This window comes from Arachis hypogaea, chromosome 18 (assembly GCF_003086295.3).
Source record: "Arachis hypogaea cultivar Tifrunner chromosome 18, arahy.Tifrunner.gnm2.J5K5, whole genome shotgun sequence".
NCBI classification, from domain to species: Eukaryota; Viridiplantae; Streptophyta; class Magnoliopsida; order Fabales; family Fabaceae; genus Arachis; species Arachis hypogaea.
Window position 1 is genome coordinate 46,211,496 of NC_092053.1, and position 19,422 is coordinate 46,230,917.

Here is a 19,422-nt window from a genome sequence, read left to right on the forward strand (position 1 = left end):
TTAATTATTGAAAATTTTTAAAATTCCCTGTTCTTTCTTACTTCAGTGTCTGGTTGTTTTTTTTTGATCTAAAAATTGTAAGTTTTGTCATTTATTGTTTTTCCTTCTCATTAAATTCAAAAATATCTTATTTCAAAATTAAATTTCAATTTCAATATTTAAATCCAAAATTCAAAATTCAAATTTCAAAATTTAATTTAAAATTTAAAAATCAACCTTTCAAAATTAAAATTTTCAACTCTTTATCTATATTGTTTCTGGTTCTAGTTTAGGAGTTTATTTTCATTAATTTTTTATTAGTTTTGTTTTTATTTCTTTAGCTACTATGAATTCTCACCACTCTGGCTTTAAGTTTGGTTCCAATGTTGTTGTAAGGAATGGAAACTATAATGAAAATAGGCATCAAGGTTGGAAGAATCAAAGATGGGAGGAGCCACAAGATTTGATCAACCTCTGCAACAACCCCTCTAATGCGCTATACCAACAACCATCCTACAATACATGCAAGAAATAGTTATGGTGGACCCTTTCGTGACAAACACCTCCACCAGTTTACTATGGTCAGATCCATTCCGAGGTGCATACCAAATGATAGATATAGTGGACCCCTTGTAGTTACCAACAAGCCCCACCATATGCTTATGAACCACCTCCCCAACATACCTTTGAACCACCAAATTCACAAGCCCCTTTACACCATCCACCTCTATATGACCCTAACCCATATATATCCACCCCAACCTCCACTGGATGACAACACCATTGGTATTATTCACCAAGGGCAAACAGAGCTTCATACCACACTTGCCTCTATCACTAGTCTCACCTCTACTCTTGAAGCACTTATATCCCGCATGGACCAACCCTCTACCTCCAATATTCAACCCTCAAGCTTTAGTGTGCTTTCTTTTCAACCACATAATAATCTTCCCATCCCATCACCATCCTCCATGGAAGAGCACCCACATCTATCATCAGAGCAAGATGATCCCAGCTATGCTATTGACAAGGAACAAGAGAAAAGGGATTGTCTTCGTGAATTCATACTTCATAAGAAGCTAGAGGAGGCCCTACAGGTGGAGGTAGTAGAGACCCTTGAAGTCTAAGAAGCGGTGGAAGAATTAGTGAAGGAAGACATCAAGGAGGAGTCTTATTTTGTCTTAGAGCAAGAGGAGTGCCAAAATGTGGATATAAGAGAGACCCTTGCAGATGAAGGAGTAGTTGAAGGGAGTTATCATGGAAAGAAAATCATCAAGAAGGAGTACGATTTTATACTAAAACTAGACAAAGCAGCAATTATTGAAGAGGAAGAAGAGGTTGCAGACTTAGGAGATACTGAACCTCCATGGGAAAGTCCAGTCATAGAGCCTCCTTCCAAGATGTTTGATGTTGATGTTGAAGAAGGTGTACAACCTCCAAGACATATCATGGTTGAAGACTTTGCAGAGCTTGATCAAGAGATGGAGATTAAAGAAGAGGAAGCACAACCTCCCATGCCCTTGGTGAGCAATAAAGAAGAGATTGAATTGGAGGAAAGCTACCAAGAGGACGAGGTTAAAACTGAAGAAGCTTGCAACGAGGTGGAAGTTATCAAAGAAGAGCACAAGGGAGTGGAGCTTGAAATCACCTTGCCAAAGTTGTTGGAGACCTCTCCGCCTAAGTCACCATCATTCTTCACAACATTCAAGTGGGTAAAATTCATATCCCTTAGCTTTCTCATCCCACTTGAATATGGTTTACTTGAGACAGATGGTCAACTTAGAGCTCTTTGTGGCATTAAGAGTAAGAGGAAAATGGTTAGTGGTAGGAGTTGCTCTGCAAGGTTCAATACGGTTGCACACTCCAAGTTGAAGTGCAAGTATTGGTGTAGAACTCGATTGAATGGGTCTAAGAAGCTGTTTAGATGCCGTAGTGAGAATTCGGATTGCTTACCACCCGGATAGAATCACCATGATCCACTTGAAAACGGGTGTAGAAACAATATTTGGGATCCAGGCATACATGAGGATCAAATTTGGGAGCTCAAAGCTTGTGAAGAACTCCATCAAAGCTTGAGGAATTCACTTGGTATTGATAGAGCTTATTGGAGGTCCAAGCATTGGTGGAAGTTTCAAGACGAGTTCAAGCACAAGCCACCATGACAAGGAGCTCACCAAATGTCCAACTTAAGGACTATAACTAAAAGTGCTAGGTGGGAGACAACCCACCATGGTATATTCTTTCCTTTTTTTTCTTAGTTTTATTTTATTTTATTTTTGTTCATGTTCATTCATAATTTCTGCATAGTCATCTGCATTTTGCATTTGCAAACCATATAAAAAAATGCACGCGACGCGCAAGCGTCGCTGACGCGTCCACATCATACGTGCTTTCAAACCAAAAAGAAAAGTGGCAGAGAGTCACGCAGGAGCGTGGCTGGAGGTGTGCCTTAGGCACAAGCATGCCCACGCGACCGCGTCACCCACGCGACCGCGACATTCTGAAAAAGAGCCCCCACGCGACCGCGTCACCCACGCGAACGCGTGGCCCTATGGTGTGCGAAATCGTGATCATTCCTTCCTTGGTAACGGCGCTAAAAACTCAATACGCACGTTCATGTTCTTAATTCTATTTCACAACTTCGTACAACTAACCAGCAAGTGCACTGGGTCGTCCAAGTAATAAACCTTACGTGAGTAAGGGTCAATCCCACGGAGATTGTCGGCTTGAAGCAAGCTATGGTCACTGGTGCACGAAATTGTGATCTCCAGGCTCGAACAAATCCTGGTAATGGCTCCAAAGCTTGGTGCTCTGATCTTAATTCATAATTGTCACAACTTCGATACAACTAACCAGCAAGTGCACTGGGTCGTCCAAGTAATACCTTACGTGAGTAAGGGTCGAATCCCACGGAGATTGTTGGTATGAAGCAAGCTATGGTCACCTTGTAAATCTCAGTCAGGCAGATATAAAACAGTGATATGGTTTTCGAATAATGAATAATAAAATAGGGATAGAGGCACTTATGTAAATCATTGGCAGGAATTTCAGATAAGAGAATGGAGATGCTTTTCGTTCCTCTGAACTTCTGCTTTCCTGCTATCTTCATCCAATCAGTCTTACTCCTTTCCATGGCTGGCTTTATGTGATACATCACCACTGTCAACGGCTACTTTCGGTCATCTCACGGGAAAATGATCCAATGCCCTGTCACGGCACGGCTAATCGTCTGGAGGCATCACCCTTGTCAATGGCTTCATCTTATCCTCTCAGTGAATAATATGCTCACGCACCCTGTCACGGCACGGCTATTCATCTGTCGGTTCTCGATCATGCTGGAATAGGATTTACTATCCTTTTGCGTCTGTCACTAACGCCCTGCAATCGCGAGTTCGGAGCTCGTCACAGTCATTCAATCATTGAATCCTACTCGGAATACCACAGACAAGGTTTAGACCTTCCGGATTCTCTTGAATGCCGCCATCATTCTAGCTTACGCCACGAAGATTCTGGTTAGGAGATCTAAGAGATATTCATTCTAGCTTAATTCATGGAGAACGGAAGTGTTTGTCAGGCACGCGTTCATAAGGGGGAAGGATGATGAGCGTCACACATAATCATCACCTTCATCACGTTCTTGGGTGCGAATGGATATCTTAGAAGAGAAATAAGAAGAATTGAATAGAAAACAGTAGTACTTTGCATTAATCTTTGAGGAACAGCAGAGCTCCACACCTTAATCTATGGAGTGTAGAAACTCTACCGTTGAAAATACATAAGTGGAGGTCCAGGCATGGCCGAGATGGCCAGCCCCCTAAACGAGATCACAGGATCCAAAATACGATCCAGGATGTCTAATACAATAGTAAGAGGTCCTATTTATAATAAACTAGTCACTAGGGTTTACATGAGTAAGTAATTGATGTATAAATCCACTTCCGGGGCCCACTTGGTGCGTGCTTGGGCTTGGGCTTGAGTGTTACACGTGCAGAGGCCATTTGTGGAGTTGAACGCCAGTTTCTGTGCCAGTTTGGGCGTTCAACTCTGGTTTTGGATCCTTTTCTGGCGCTAGACGCCAGATTTGGGCAGAAGGCTGGCGTTGAACGCCAGTTTACGTCGTCAATTCTTAGTCAAAGTATGAACTATTATATATTGCTGGAAAGCCCTGGATGTCTACTTTCCAACGCAATTAAAAGCGCGCCATTTCGAGTTCTGTAGCTCCAGAAAATCCACTTTGAGTGCAGGGAGGTCAGAATCCAACAGCATCAGCAGTCCTTTTTCAACCTCTGAATCTGATTTCTGCTCAAGTCCCTCAATTTCAGCCAGAAAATACCTGAAATCACAGAAAAATACACAAACTCATAGTAAAGTCCAGAAATGTGAATTTAACATAAAAACTAATGAAAACATCCCTAAAAGTAACTAGATCCTACTAAAAACATACTAAAAACAATGCCAAAAAGCGTATAAATTATCCGCTCATCACAACACCAAACTTAAATTGTTGCTTGTCCCCAAGCAACTGAAAATCAAATAGGATAAAAAGGAGAGAATATACTATAAATTCCAAATTATCAATGAAACAGAGCTTCAATCATATGAGCGGGACTTATAGCTTTTTGCCTCTTGAATAGTTTTGGCATCTCACTTTATCCATTGAGGTTCAGAATGATTGGCATCTATAGGAACTTCAGATTTTGAATAGTGTTATTGACTCTCTTAGTTCAGTATGATGATTCTTGAACACAGCTTCTTTATGAGTCTTGGCCGTGGCCCTAAGCACTTTGTTTTCCAGTATTACCACCGGATACATAAATGCCACAGACACATAATTGGGTGAACCTTTTCAGATTGTGACTCAGCTTTGCTAAAGTCCCCAATTAGAGGTGTCCAGGGTTCTTAAGCACACCCTTTTTTTTTTTTTGCTTTGGACCTTGACTTTAACCGCTCAGTCTCAAGTTTTCACTTGACACCTACACGCCACAAGCACATGGTTAGGGACAGCTTGGGTTAGCCGCTTAGACCAGGATTTTATTCCTTTAGGCCCTCCTATCCACTGATGCTCAAAGCCTTGGGATCCTTTTTATTTGCCCTTCCCTTTTGGTTTTAAGGGTTATTGGCTTTTTCTGCTTGCTTTTTTTTTTTTTTCGCCCTTTTTTTTTTCTGCAAGCTTTGTTCTTTGCTGCTTTTTCTTGCTTCAAGAATCATTTTTATGATTTTTCAGATTATCAAATAACATGTCTCCTAGTCATCATTCTTTCAAGAGCCAACATATTTAACATTCTTAAACAACAACTTCAAAAGACATATGCACTGTTCAAGCATACATTCAGAAAACAAGAAGCATTGCCACCACATCAATACAATTAAACTAAGTTCAAAGATAAATTCGAAACTCATGTACTTCTTGTTCTTTTGAATTAAAACATTTTTCATTTAAGAGAGGTGATGGATTCATAGGACATTTATAACTTTAAGACAAAGTTACTAACTACTAATGATCATGTAATGAAGACACAAACATAGATAAGCACATAACATAGAAAACAAAAAACAGAGAAAGTAAGAACAAGGAATGAGTCCACCTTAGTGATGTCCTTGAGCTCTTCTATGTCTCTTCCTTGTCTTTGCTGCTCCTCCTTCATTGCTTTTAGATCTTCTTTGATTTCATGAAGGATGATGGAGTGCTCTTGATGTTCCACCCTTAGTTGCTTCCAATAATTGTGTGGAAGAAAATGTATCCCCTGAGGTGTCTCAGGGATCTCTTGATTTGCAGTCAAATGTTCTACCACTGAGCTATAGACCCTTGATGGAAGCTTTTGTCTTCCCTTTCCTCTTTCTAGAGGCCTCTCTGGCCTTAGGTGCCATCAATGGTTATGGAGAAAAACAAAAAAGCTATGCTTTTTACCACACCAAACTTAGAATGTTGCTCGCCCTCGAGCAAAAGAAGAAAGAATAGAAGAATAAGAAGAAGATATGGAGGAGATGGAGGGAGATGTGTATTCGGCCATATGGGTGGGATTGGGTGGGGAAGAGATGTTGAATTTTGAAAGGAAGTGGTTGTATGGATGTGAGTGGTAAATGGAAAACAGAAGGGATGATCATGAATGGGAAGAGAGATGATGAGGTAGGTGGGGATCCTGTGGGGTCCACAGATCCTGAGGTGTCAAGGCATTTACATCCCTGCACCAATTTAGGCATGTAAAATGCCCTTGCACACAACTCTGGGCGTTCAGCGCCAGGTTGGTGCCCATTTTGGGCGTTCAACGCCCCTTTGCTGCCATTTCTGGCGTTGAACGCCAGAACCATGCTTGTTCTGGGCGTTCAGCGCCAGGATGCTCCCATTCTGGGCGTTCAGCGCCAGAACTATGCTCTGTTCTGGCGTTTGAACGCCAGACAGATGCTCCTCCAGGGTGTGATTTTTCTTCTGCTGTTTTTGATTCCGTTTTCAATTTTTATATTTATTTTGTGACTCCACATGATCATGAACCTAAGAAAACATGAAAAACAAAAATAATAGAGTTAGATAAACATTGGGTTGCCTCCCAACAAGCACTTCTTTAATGTCAATAGCTTGACAGTGGGCTCTTATGGAGCCTCACAGATGTTTAGAGCATTGTTGAGACTCTCCAACACCAAACTTAGAGTGTGGATATGGGAGTTCAACACCAAACTTAGACTTTGGTTGTGGCCTCCCAACACCAAACTTAGAGTTTGATTGTGGAGGCTCTGGTTGACTCTGCTTTGAGAGAAGCTTTTCAAGCTTCCTCTCTATGGTTGCAGAGGGAGATCCTTGAGTTTCGAATACAAGGGAGTTCTCATTCCATTGAAGGACTATTTCACCTCTGTCAACATCAATCACAGCTCTTGCTGTGGCCAGGAAAGGTCTTCCTAGGATGATGAATTCATCCTCTTCCTTTCCAGTATCCAGGACTATGAAATCAGTAGGTATGTAAAGGCCCTCAACCTTTACTAATACATCTTCTACTTGTCCATAAGCCTGTCTTCTTGAGCTGTCTGCCATCTCTAGTGAGATTTTAGCAGCTTGCACCCCATAGATTCCCAGTTTCTCTATTACAGAGAGGGGCATGAGGTTTATTCCTGAACCAAGGTCACACAGAGCCTTAAAGATCATGGTGCCTATGGTACAGGGTATTATGAACTTTCCAGGATCCTGTCTCTTCTGAGGCAATGTCAGTTGATCCAGATCACTTAGTTCATTGATGAACAAGGGAGGTTCAACTTCTCAAGCATCAATGCCAAACAATTTGGCATTCAGCTTCATGATTGCACCAAGAAACTTGGCAGTTTGCTCTTCAGTGACATCCTCATTCTCTTCAGAAGAGGAATACTCATCAGAGCTCATGAAGGGTATAAGGAGGTTCAATGGAATCTCTATGGTCTCTAGATGAGCCTCAGAGTCCTTTGGTTCCCCAGAGGGAAGCTCCTTATTGATCACTGGACGTCCCAGGAGGTCTTCCTCCTTGGGATTCACGTCCTCTCCTCTCCTCACAGGTTCGGCCAGGGCACTTATGTCAATGGCCTTGCACTCTCCTTTTGGGTTCTCTTCTGTATTACCTGGGAGAGTACTAGGAGGGATTTCAGTGATCCTCTTACTCAGCTGGCCCACTTGTGCTTCCAAATTTCTAATGGAAGACCTTGTTTCATTCATGAAACTTACAGTGGCCTTGGATAGATCAGAGACTAGATTTGCTAAATTAGAAGCATTTTGTTCAGAGTTCTCTGTCTGTTGCTGAGTTGATGATGGAAAAGGTTTGCTATTGCTAAACCTGTTTCTTCCACCATTATTAGAGCCTTGTTGGGGCTTTTGATCCTTCCATGAGAAATTTGGATGATTTCTCCATGTTGAGTTATAGGTGTTTCCATAAGGTTCACCTAAGTAATTTACCTCTGCTATTGCAGGGTGCTCAGGATCATAAGCTTCTTCTTCAGGAGAAGCCTCTTGAGTACTGTTGGATGCAGCTTGCATTCCATGCAGACTCTGAGAGATCATATTGACTTGCTGAGTCAATATTTTATTCTGAGCCAATATGGCATTCAGAGTATCAACTTCAAGAACTCCCTTCTTCATAGGCGTCCCATTACTCACAGGATTCCTTTCAGAAGTGTACATGAACTGGTTATTAGCAACCATGTCAATGAGTTCTTGAGCTTCTGCAGGCGTTTTCTTTAGGTGAATGGATCCACCTGCAGAGGTGTCCAGTGACATCTTTGATAGCTCAGATAAACCATCATAGAATATATCCAGGATGGTCCATTCTGAAAGCATGTCAGAAGGACACTTTTTGGTCAACTGTTTGTATCTTTCCCAAGCTTCATAGAGGGATTCACCTTCTTTCTGTCTGAAGGTTTGAACATCAGCTCTAAGCTTGCTCAGCTTTTGAGGAGGAAAGTACTTGGCTAAGAAAGCCGTGACCAGCTTATCCCAAGAGTTCAGGCTGTCTTTGGGTTGAGAATCCAACCATAATCTAGCTCTGTGTCTTACAGCAAAAGGGAAAAGCATGAGCCTGTAGACTTCAGGATCTACTCCATTAGTCTTAACAGTATCACATATCTGCAAGAATTCAGTTAAGAACTGAAAAGGATCTTCAGATGGAAGTCCATGAAACTTGCAGTTCTGCTGCATCAGAGAAACTAACTGAGGTTTAAGCTCAAAGTTGTTTGCTCCAATGGCAGGAATGGAGATGCTTCTTCCATGTAAATTGGAATTAGGTGCAGTAAAGTCACCAAGCATCCTCCTTTCATTATTATTATTTTCGCCTGCCATCTCCTCTGCCTGTTCGAAAATTTCTGAAAGGTTATCTCTGGATTGTTGTATTTTAGCTTCTCTTAATTTTCTCTTCAGAGTCCTTTCAGGTTCTGGATCTGCTTCCAAGAATGTTCTTATCCTTGCTCCTGCTCATATGACAAGGAAGAATGGCCAAAAAAATGATAATAATAATAGAGATCCTCTATACCACAGTATAGGGATCCCTTTGTGAGTGGAAGAAAAGAGGGGGAGATAAAGAATGTGATGTAAAGGAAGAAACACAACTGTGAGAATTGGAAGAGATGTGAGATGAGATGTTAGGATATGAATGAATAAATAGAATAGGATGGGGGAGGTATAATTTTCGAAAATTATTTTTGAAAAGGAGTTAGTGATTTTTGAAAATAGTTTTTGAAAATTGTTAGTATTTTTTTTTTCGAAAATTTTTTTGAAATAAAAATAAAAATAAAATAATTAGTTAATTAAAAAGAAATTTTTGAAAAAGGGGGAGATATTTTCGAAAAATGAGAGAGAGAGTTAGTTAGGTGGTTTTGAAAAATTTAAGAAACAAACAAAAAGTTAGTTAGTTAGTTGAAACAAATTTTTGAAAATATAAGAGGTTAGGAAGTTAGAAAAGATATTTTGAAAAGATATTTTTGAAAAAGATAAGATAAGAAGATATTTTTGAAAAGATATGATAGAAATTAGTTTTGAAAAAGATTTGATTTTTAAAATCACAATTAATGACTTGATTCATAAGAAATCACAAGATATGATTCTAGAACTTAAAGTTTGAATCTTTCTTAACAAGCAAGTAACAAACTTCAAATTTTTGAATCAAAACATTAATTGACTATGTTATTTTCGAAAATTTGATGGAAAAATAAGAAAAAGATTTTTGAAAAATATTTTTGGAATTTTCGAAAATAACTAAGAATTTTGAAAAAGATTTGATTTTTGAAAAAGATAAGATTTTCAAATTGAAAATTTGATTTGACTCATGAGAAACAATTTGATTTTAAAAAATTTTGAAAAAGTCAATCCAAATTTTCGAATTTGATGAGAGAAAAAGGGAAAGATATTTTTTTGATTTTTGAAATTTTTATGAAAAACATGAAAATTATGCAATGCATGAAATTTTTAGATCAAAACAATGAATGCATGCAAGAATGCTATGAATGTCAAGATGAACACCAAGAACACTTTGAATGTCATGATGAACATCAAGAACATATTTTTGAAAAATTTTTAATGCAAAGAAAACATGCAAGACACCAAACTTAGAAATCTTTCATGTTTAGACTCTAAGAAACGAAAAATGCATATGAAAAACAATAAAAGACACAAAACAAAAAAATCATCAAGATTTACCAAGAACAACTTGAAGATCATGAAGAACACTATGAATGCATGAATTTTCGAAAAAATGCAAGATGCATATGCAATTGACACCAAACTTATAATGTGACTCAAGACTCAAACAAGAAACAGAAAATATTTTTGATTTTTATGATTTTCTAATTTTTTTGGATTTTTATTTTATATTTTTCGAAAATTAGAAGAAAAAATAAGGATTCCAAAATTTTTAATATGAATTCCAGGAATCTTGCCATGTTAGTCTAAAGCTTCAGTCCAGGAATTAGACATGGCTCACTAGCCAACCAAGCTTTCAATGAAAGCTCCAGTCCAAAACACTAGACATGGCCTATGGCCAGCCAAGCTTCAGCAGGTGATCGTGGATCAACAGCGGGTAGATCAGGAATAGTAGCAGGTGGATTAGCTCCAATTAGCTTGCTCTTGATAACCAATTGCAAGCCTCAGTCCAAATGAATTTAGACATGGCTTTACAGCCAGCCAGGATGCAACATATAATTACATGGGCTGGAGTGATTAGTTGAATACCAATCCCAAAGTAGTTTGGGTATGGCTTTACAGCCAGATATGATTCAACATATTTCATGAAACACTAGAATTCATTCTTAAAAATTTTGAAGCCATAGAATAATTTATTTTTGAAAACATTTTTCTTTTTTTTTTCGAAAATAGATGAGAAAATTTTAGAAATATTTTTTGAAAAATTTTTGAAAATAAAATAAAAAGAAAATTACCTAATCTGAGCAACAAGATGAACCGTCAGTTGTCCAAACTCAAACAATCCCCGGCAACGGCGCCAAAAACTTGGTGCACGAAATTGTGATCTCCAGGCTCGAACAAATCCTGGTAATGGCTCCAAAGCTTGGTGCTCTGATCTTAATTCATAATTGTCACAACTTCGATACAACTAACCAGCAAGTGCACTGGGTCGTCCAAGTAATACCTTACGTGAGTAAGGGTCGAATCCCACGGAGATTGTTGGTATGAAGCAAGCTATGGTCACCTTGTAAATCTCAGTCAGGCAGATATAAAACAGTGATATGGTTTTCGAATAACGAATAATAAAATAGGGATAGAGGCACTTATGTAAATCATTGGCAGGAATTTCAGATAAGAGAATGGAGATGCTTTTTGTTCCTCTGAACTTCTGCTTTCCTGCTATCTTCATCCAATCAGTCTTACTCCTTTCCATGGCTGGCTTTATGTGATACATCACCACTGTAAACGGCTACTTTCGGTCATCTCACGGGAAAATGATCCAATGCCCTGTCACGGCACGGCTAATCGTCTGGAGGCATCACCCTTGTCAATGGCTTCATCTTATCCTCTCAGTGAATAATATGCTCACGCACCCTGTCACGGCACGGCTATTCATCTGTCGGTTCTCGATCATGCTGGAATAGGATTTACTATCCTTTTGCGTCTGTCACTAACGCCCTGCAATCGCGAGTTCGGAGCTCGTCACAGTCATTCAATCATTGAATCCTACTCGGAATACCACAGACAAGGTTTAGACCTTCCGGATTCTCTTGAATGCCGCCATCATTCTAGCTTACGCCACGAAGATTTTGGTTAGGAGATCTAAGAGATATTCATTCTAGCTTAATTCATGGAGAACGGAAGTGTTTGTCAGGCACGCGTTCATAAGGGGGAAGGATGATGAGCGTCACACATAATCATCACCTTCATCACGTTCTTGGGTGCGAATGGATATCTTAGAAGAGAAATAAGAAGAATTGAATAGAAAACAGTAGTACTTTGCATTAATCTTTGAGGAACAGCAGAGCTCCACACCTTAATCTATGGAGTGTAGAAACTCTACCGTTGAAAATACACAAGTGGAGGTCCAGGCATGGCCGAGATGGCCAGCCCCCTAAACGAGATCACAGGATCCAAAATACGATCCAGGATGTCTAATACAATAGTAAGAGGTCCTATTTATAATAAACTAGTCACTAGGGTTTACATGAGTAAGTAATTGATGTATAAATCCACTTCCGGGGCCCACTTGGTGCGTGCTTGGGCTTGGGCTTGAGTGTTACACGTGCAGAGGCCATTTGTGGAGTTGAACGCCAGTTTCTGTGCCAGTTTGGGCGTTCAACTCTGGTTTTGGATCCTTTTCTGGCGCTGGACGCCAGATTTGGGCAGAAGGCTGGCGTTGAACGCCAGTTTACGTCGTCAATTCTTGGCCAAAGTATGGACTATTATATATTTCTGGAAAGCCCTGGATGTCTACTTTCCAACTCAATTCGAAGCGCGCCATTTCGAGTTCTGTAGCTCCAGAAAATCCACTTTGAGTGCAGGGAGGTCAGAATCCAACAGCATCAGCAGTCCTTTTTCAACCTCTGAATCTGATTTCTGCTCAAGTCCCTCAATTTCAGCCAGAAAATACCTAAAATCACAGAAAAACACACAAACTCATAGTAAAGTCCAGAAATGTGAATTTAACATAAAAACTAATGAAAACATCCCTAAAAGTAACTAGATCCTACTAAAAACATACTAAAAACAATGCCAAAAAGCGTATAAATTATCCGCTCATCAGTCACCTTGTAAATCTCAGTCAAGCGGATTCAAATAGTTATGGAGATTCGATAATTAAAACATAATTGAAATATAAACTAGGATAGAGATACTTATGTAATTCATTGGTGAGAATTTCATATAAGCGTATAAAGATGCCTTTCGTTCCTCTGAACCTCTGCTTTCCTGCTGTCTTCATCCAATCATTCCTACTCCTTTCCATGGCAAGCTTTATGTAAGGCATCACCGTGGTCAATGGCTACATCCCATCCTCTCTGTGAAAATGGTCCAATGCGCTGTCACTGCATGGCTAATCATCTATCGGTTCTCGATCATACTGGAATAGGATCCATTGATCCTTTTGCGTCTGTCACTACGCCTAGCACTCGCGAGTTTGAAGCTCGTCGCAGCCATCCCTTCCCAGATCCTACTCGAAACACCATAGACAAGGTTTAGACTTTCCGGATCTCAAGAATGGCCATCCATGGGTTCTAACTTATACCACGAAGATTCTAATATCTCGGACTCGGTCCCCTGTATTAGATATCTAAGAGATATTCATTCTAGCTTGTTTGCATGTAGAACGGAAGTGTTTGTCAGGCACGCGTTCATAAGTTGAGAATGATGATGACTGTCACGATCATCACATCCATCATATTGAAGTGCGAATAAATATCTTAGAAGCGGAATAAGTTGAATTGAATAGAAAAACAGTAGTACTTTGCATTAATCTTTGAGGAACAGCAGAGCTCCACACCTTAATCTATGGTGTGTAGAAACCTCTACCGTTCAAAATACATAAGTGATGAAGGTTCAGGCATGGCCAAATGGCCAGCCCTCTGATGAGCAGATAATTTATACGCTTTTTGGCATTGTTTTTAGTATGTTTTTAGTACATTTTAGTGAGTTTTTATTATGCTTTTATTAGTTTTTAAATAAAAATCACTTTTCTAGAATTTACTATGAGTTTGTGTGTTTTTTTGTGATTTCAGGTATTTTCTGGCTGAAATTGAGGGACCTGAGCAAAAATCTGATTCAGAGGCTGAAAAAGGACTGCAGATGCTGTTGGATTCTGACCTCCCTGCACTCGAAGTGGATTTTCTGGAGCTACAGAAGCCCAATTGGTGCGCTCTCAATTGCGTTGGAAAGTAGACATCCTGGAGTCCTGTAGCACCAGAAAATCCACTTTGAGTGCAGGGAGGTCAGAATCCAACAGCATCTGCAGTCCTTCTTCAACCTCTGAATCTGATTTTCGCTCAATTCCCTCAATTTCAGTCAGAAAATATCTGAAATCACAGAAAAATACACAAACTCATAGTAAAGTCTAGAAATGTGAATTTTAATTAAAAACTAATAAAAATATACTAAAAACTAACTAAATCATACTGAAAACTATATAAAAACAATGCCAAAAAGCGTATAAATTATCCGCTCATCACAACACCAAACTTAAATTGTTGCTTGTCCCCAAGCAACTAAAAATCAAATAGGATAAAAAGAAGAGAATATACTATAAATTCTAAAATATCAATGAAACTTAGCTCCAATCAGATGAGCGGGACTTGTAGCTTTTTATCTCTTGAATAGTTTTGGCATCTCGCTTTATCCATTGAGGTTCAGAATGATTGGCATCTATAGGAACTTAGAATTCAGATAGTGTTATTGATTCTCCTAGTTCAGTATGTTGATTCTTGAACACAGCTACTTTATGAGTCTTGGCCGTGGCCCTAAGCACTTTGTTTTCCAGTATTACCACAGGATACATAAATGTCACAGACACATAATTGGGTGAACCTTTTTAGATTGTGACTCAACTTTGCTAAAGTCCCCAATTAGAGGTGTCCAGAGTTCTTAAGCACACTCTTATTTTTTCTTTGGACCTTGACTTTAACCGCTCAGTCTCAAGTTTTTACTTGACACCTTCACGCCACAAGCACATGGTTAGGGACAGCTTGGTTTACCCGCTTAGGCCAGGATTTTATTCCTTTAGGCCCTCCTATCCACTGATACTCAAAGCCTTGGATCCTTTTTATTACCCTTGCCTTTTGGTTTTAAAGGCCATTGGCTTTTTGCTCTTGCCTTTTGGTTTAAAGAGCTTTTGGCTTTTTCTGCTTGCTTTTTCTTTTTCTTTCTTTTTTCGCTATTTTTTTTCTTTCTTTTCTCTTTTTTTTCTGCAAGCTTTTGTATTCACTGCTTTTTCTTGCTTCAAGAATCATTTTTATGATTTTTCAGATTATCAAATAACATTTCTCCTTTTTCCTTATTCTTCAAGAGCCAACATATTTAACATTCATAAACATCAACTTCAAAAGACATATGCAATGTTCAAGCATTCATTCAGAAAAAAAAAAGTATTGTCACCACATCAAAATAATTAAACTAGTTTCAAGGATGAATTCGAAACCATGTACTTCTTGTTCTTTTATTTTTAGAACAGTTTTCATTTAAGAGTGGTGATGGATTCATATTCATAACTTTAAGGCATAGACACTTAGACACTAATGATCATGTAATAAGACACAAATATAAATAATCATAAAGCTTAAAAATCGAAAAAAAATAGGAAAATAAATAAACAAGGAGATTAAGGAATGAGTCCACGTTAGTGAGGGTGGCGTCTTCCTCTTCTTGAAGAACCAGTGGTGCTCTTGAGCTCCTCTATGTCTCTTCCTTGTCTTTCTTGCTCTTCCCTCATAGCTCTTTGATCTTCTCTAATTTCATGGAGGATGATGGAGTGCTCATGATGCTCCACCCTTAGTTGTCCCATGTTGGAACTTAATTCTCCTAGGGAAGTGTTGATTTGCTCCCAATAATTCTGTGGAGGAAAGTGCATCCCCTGAGGCATCTCAGGGATTTCATGGTGAGGAATCTCCTCATGCTCATGTTGAGGCCCATGATCTCTTGTTTGCTCCATCTTTTTTCTTAGTGATGGGCTTATCCTCTTCAATGAGGATGTCTCCCTCTATGTCAATTCCAGCCGAATTGCAGAGGTGGCAATGAGGTGAGAAAAGGCTAACCTTGCCAAATTAGAGGACTTGTCAATTCCTCCCCAATCATGATACTATGGATCATGATAGCCTGGTCTACAGTAACTTCAGACCGGTTGCTAGTAGGAATGATTGAGCGTTGAATGAACTCCAACCATCCTCTAGCTACTAGTTTGAGGTCAAGCCTTCTTAGTTGAACCGGCTTGCCTTTTGAGTCAATTTTCCATTGAGCTCCTTCCACACATATGTCCATGAGGACTTGGTCCAACCTTTGATCAAAGTTGACTCTTCTAGTGTAGGGGCGTGCGTTTTCTTCCATCATTGGCAAGTTGAACGCCAACCTTACATTTTTTGGACTGAAATCTAAGTAATTCCCCCGAACCATGGTGAGCCAATTCTTTGGATTCGGGTTCACACTTTGATCATGGTTCCTAGTGATCCATGCATTTTCATAGAACTCCTGAACCATTAAGATCCCGACTTATTGAATGGGGTTGGTGAGAACTTCCCAACCTCTTCTTTGAATCTCAAGTCGGATCTCCGAATACTCATTCCTTTTGAGTTTGAAAGGAACCTCAGGGATCACTTTCTTCTTGGCCACAACTTCATAGAAGTGGTCTTGATGGACCTTAGAGATGAATCTCTCCATCTCTCATGACTCAGAGGTGGAAGCAATTGCCTTCTCTTTCCTCTTTCTAGAGGTTTCTCTGGCCTTAGGTGCCATGAGTGGTTATGGAAAAACAAAAAGCTATGCTTTTACCACACCAAACTTAAAATGGTTGCTTGTCCCCGAGCAAAAGAAGAAAGAAAGAAGTAGAAGAAGAAAAAAAATGGAGGACAGAGAGAGAGATGGTTTCGGCCAAGGGGAAGAAGAGAGGGTTTTGTTGTGTGAAAATGAAGAGGGAATGAGGGGTTTATATAGGAGTGGGGAGGGGTTTAGGGTTCGGCCATTTAGGGTTGGGTTTGGGAGGGAAATTATTTTGAATTTAAAGGTAGGTGGGGTTTTGGGGAAGAGAGGATGGATGTGATTGGTGAAGAGGTGATGGGGAAGAGTGATTGAGTTGATTGGTGAGGGGTATTTGGGGAAGAGAGTTATGGGAAGGTGTGAAGAGGAGATAAAAAGTAGGTGGGGATCCTGTGGGGTCCACAGATCCTGAGGTGTTTGAGGATTTCTCATCCCTGCACCTTTTAGACGTATAAAACGCCCTATATATGCAATCCTGGCATTTAACGCCAGACTGCAGCATGTTTCTGGCATTAAACGCCACTTCCATGCTTGTTTTGGGCGTTCAGCGCCAGTCTATAGCATGTTTCTAGCGTTGAACGCCAGTGTGGTGCATATTTCTGGCGTTAAATGCCAGTCTAATGCTTGTTTCTGGCGTTTAACGCCAGCTTTCCTCTGGGTGCAATCCTGGCATTTAAATGCCAGACTGCTGCTTGTTTCTGGCATTTAACGCCAGTCTCATGCTCTGTTCTGGAGTTAAACGTCAGCCAGATGCTCCTTACTGGCGTTTAAACGCCAGTAAGCCCTTCCTCCAGGGTGTGCTGTTTTCAATGCTGTTTTTCATTCTGTTTTCGATTTTTCAGTAGTTTTTGTGACTCCACATGATCATCAACCTAATAAAACATGAAATAACAAAGAGAAAATAAAATAAAAATAATTAAATAACATTGGGTTGCCTCCCAACGAGCGCTTCTTTAATGCCAATAGCTTGACAGTTAGCTCTCATGGAGCCTCACAGATGTTCAGAGCAAGGTTGGAACCTCCCAACACCAAACTTAGAGTTTGAATGTGGGGGTTCAACACCAAACTTAGAGTTTGGTTGTGGCCTCCCAACACCAAACTTAGAGTTTGACTTTGGGGGCTTTGGTTGACTATGTAGTGAGAGAAGCTTTTCATGCTTCCTCTCCATGGTTACAGAAGGAGATCCTTGAGTTTTAAACACAAGATTGTCCTCATTCAGTTGAAGGATCAATTCTCCTCTGTCCACATCAATCACAGCTCTTGCTGTGGCTAGGAAGGGTCTTCCAAGGATGATGGATTCATCCTCATCCTTCCCAGTATCCAGGACTATGAAATCAGCAGGGATGTAAAGGCCTTCAACCTTTACTAGCACGTCCTCTACTTGTCCATAAGCCTGTTTTCTTGAGTTGTCTGCCATCTCTAATGAGATTCTGGCAGTTTGCACCTCAAAGATTCCCAGTTTCTCCATTACAGAGAGTGGCATGAGGTTTATCCCTGACCCAAGGTCACATAGAGCCTTTTCAAAGGTCATGGTGCCTATGGTACAAGGTATTAAGAACTTTCCAGGATCCTGTTTCTTCTGAGGCAATCTCAGTTGATCCAGATCACTCAGTTCATTCGTGAGCAAGGGAGGTTCATCTTCCCAAGTCTCATTACCAAATAATTTGGCATTCAGCTTCATAATTGCACCAAGGTACTTGGCAACTTGCTCTTCAGTAACATCTTCATTCTCTTCGGAAGAAGAATACTCATCAGAGCTCATGAATGGCATAAGGTGGTTTAATGGAATCTCTATGGTCTCCAGATGAGCCTCAGAGTCCTTTGGTTCCTCAGAGGGAAACTCCTTATTAATCTCTGGACGTCCCAGGAGGTCTTCCTCGTTGGGGTTCACGACCTCTCCCTCCCGTGTAGGTTCGGCCAAGGTAATCAATTCAATGGCCCTGCACTCTCCTTTTAGATTTTCTTCTGTATTGCTTGGGAGAGTACTAGGAGGGGTTTCAGTGACTCTTTTACTCAGCTGGCCCACTTGTGCTTCCAAATTTCTAATGGAGGACCTTATTTCATTCATGAAACTTAGAGTGGCCTTAGATAGATCAAAGACTATGTTTGCCAAGCTAGATGGGGTCTGCTCAGAACTCTCTGTCTTTTGCTGAGTGGATGATGGAAAAGGCTTGCTATTGCTAAACCTGTTTCTTCCACCATTTTTAAACCCTTGTTGAGGCTTTTGTTGATCCTTCCATGAGAGATTTAGGTGATTTCTCTATGAGGGATTATAGGTGTTTCCATAGGGTTCACCCATGTAATTCACCTCTGCTATTGCAGGGTTCTCAGGATCATAAGCTTCTTCTTCAGAAGATGCCTCTTGAGTAATGTTGGATACAGCTTGCATTCCATTCAGACTCTGAGAAATCATATTGACTTGCTGAGTCAATATTTTGTTCTGAGCCAATATGGCATTCAAAGTATCAATTTCAAGAACTCCCTTCTTCTGAGGCGTCCCGTTACTTACAGGATTCCTCTCAGAAGTGTACATGAACTGGTTATTAGCAACCATGTCAATGAGTTCTTGAGCTTCTGCAGGCGTTTTCTTTAGGTAAATGGATCCACCTGCAGAATGGTCCAATGACATCTTTGATAGTTCAGATAGACCATCATAGAATATATCCAGAATGGTCCATTCTGAAAGTATGTCAGAAGGACACTTTTTGGTCAGTTGCTTATATCTCTCCCAAGCTTCATAGAGGGATTCACCTTCTTTCTGTCTGAAAGTTTGAACATCCACTCTAAGCTTACTAAGCTTTTGAGGAGGAAAGAACTTGGCTAAGAAAGTCGTGACCAGCTTATCCCAAGAGTTCAGGCTATCTTTAGGTTGAGAGTCCAACCATACTCTAGCTCTGTCTCTTACAGCAAACGGGAAAAGCATAAGCATGTAGACTTCGGGATCAACCCCATTGGTCTTAACAGTATCACAGATCTGCAAGAATTCAGTCAAGAACTGAAAAGGATCTTCAGATGGAAGTCCATAAAACTTGCAGTTCCGTTGC

The 19,422-nt window shown here is 40.1% G+C and overlaps 2 non-coding genes across 2 annotated transcripts; both read left to right on the forward strand.

Moving 5' to 3' along the window:
- Nucleotides 1-8,263: 8,263 nt before the first annotated feature.
- LOC112773635 (small nucleolar RNA R71) lies at nucleotides 8,264-8,371 on the forward strand. Its single transcript, XR_003188175.1, has one exon. It is a non-coding gene; the product is annotated as a small nucleolar RNA R71 (small nucleolar RNA).
- A 10,694-nt stretch (nucleotides 8,372-19,065) lies between these two features.
- LOC112773823 (small nucleolar RNA R71) lies at nucleotides 19,066-19,169 on the forward strand. Its single transcript, XR_003188351.1, has one exon. It is a non-coding gene; the product is annotated as a small nucleolar RNA R71 (small nucleolar RNA).
- The last annotated feature ends 253 nt before the right edge of the window (nucleotides 19,170-19,422 follow it).